The sequence below is a fragment of the Phyllostomus hastatus genome, unplaced genomic scaffold (assembly GCF_019186645.2).
Source record: "Phyllostomus hastatus isolate PE091 unplaced genomic scaffold, TTU_PhHast_1.1 phas_contig_62, whole genome shotgun sequence".
Classification (NCBI taxonomy): Eukaryota; Metazoa; Chordata; class Mammalia; order Chiroptera; family Phyllostomidae; genus Phyllostomus; species Phyllostomus hastatus.
The window spans coordinates 10,187,556-10,189,138 of record NW_025333921.1 but is presented as its reverse complement, the minus strand read 5'-3'; the positions used below and the strand labels follow the sequence as shown (position 1 = coordinate 10,189,138).

General features: G+C 34.2%; 1 non-coding gene across 1 annotated transcript; it reads left to right on the top strand.

The window, feature by feature from the left end:
* The first annotated feature begins 457 nt into the window (after positions 1-457).
* Positions 458-593, top strand: LOC123825363. The gene has a single exon (XR_006786899.1). It is a non-coding gene; the product is annotated as a small nucleolar RNA SNORA2/SNORA34 family (small nucleolar RNA).
* The last annotated feature ends 990 nt before the right edge of the window (positions 594-1,583 follow it).

Here is a 1,583-nt window from a genome sequence, read left to right as displayed (position 1 = left end):
CAGCAAAAAGATTTACAAGAATGGCTATTACAATAAAAGACTTGCTTTTGATGATATGTTCTTTTGTAAAAACAGCTTTTAATAAATTGAAGCACAGATGCAAAAACTAACTTTCAAATACTAACAAGAGAACATATTATTTATTCTTTTAAAATATTCAATTCTTAGGATTATATCAAGAAGAACAAAATAATATTTGAGGCAATGTGAAGAAAATAATGGTTCATTATTTGATCAAATGGCCCCACTGCAGAATATGCTCAAAATTCAACAAGCAGAAGACAGTTCTTACTAATAGGTATCTCCTCTTGAAGAAGAAAGATGGAAAAGCTTTGTCAGTTTCAGACCCCAAAGTTGATACATCTGGGTTATATCTAACTGGAAGCAGGATAAAGGAAAAGTAGTGAGCAATTATAAAAATTAATGAAATAGCAGAAAAGATCAAAAACCAAAAAGATTGGCCCTGAATCAAAGCCAGCATTTGCTGAAGCTGCTGGTTTCAAGCAGGAGCCTAAAGCAATGTCTTTCTGTGGTCTGTTGGCCATTTCAGAACTTACGAAATGTAATGGTCAATTCATTAGAAAGAAACATCTGGAAAAAAAAGAAAGAAAAAAAACAAAAAGAGATATGGAGGTACATTTAGGGCAAAATAAAATTAATTAGAAAATTTGATAAAATGATAAAAAACATATTCCTAAATTTAGTCCTGTACAATACTAGGGAATTTAAAAACTAAAAATAACATAAAGCAATTTAATTCCTTTAATAGAAACCCCTAATTTAAGAGGCATTAGACTAATTTAATGGCCACCTGTTCCCAAATGCATGTCAAAAACTGAAAGAGTAAACTGTAATTAATTTGGCTTTCTTCCATTCCACAAATCCAAGTGTGAACATGTGCCTAAGAACCACAAAGACAAAAGACAACTGCTATTCCCAGAGAGATCCATCCTTGATTTGCAGGAGTATCTGCAATGGCAGTGAAGGGAGCAGATCTGGCACACAGGTGGGTGGTAATGAGCAGCAATGAGAGAAGGAGCTGTAAAAATATTCTCAGAACATCCAGTGGTTTTGACTCCTGAACCAATCACTTGATTATAAAAAGAAATGATAATAATCCATATGTTTGGGCCTGAAAAGCAAAAATATTTTAGAAAATGGATCTGTATCTTCAAAAAAGGGAATTATTGACATATTTTAATGGCATAAACCTAACATGTTTTTGGATCAATTAAATAACTGGAAATACTAAAACCAAAGAAACAAAACATGATAAACTATAGGGAGGGAAGATAACGAAGAGTTGGCATCTGGGGATTTGTGGCAGCTGAGAGTCATGTGCTATGATGTGCGGCAGGGCTGTGGGACTGTACGCAGCTCCTAGAGGGCTGCTGTAAATTATAAACCAGCATATGTGCAAGGGGAAGAAGCAGCCCATTAGTAAATCTTTCAAATATAGATGGGCTCCCAAGAGGTTAGTTTGTACATTATTCACAGAAATAACTTTGACTGCACAAAGATTTGTGGAGCATTTCAATTGCCCTGAGATAATTAAGAATTTGTTCAGTGAACAAAAATGGAAG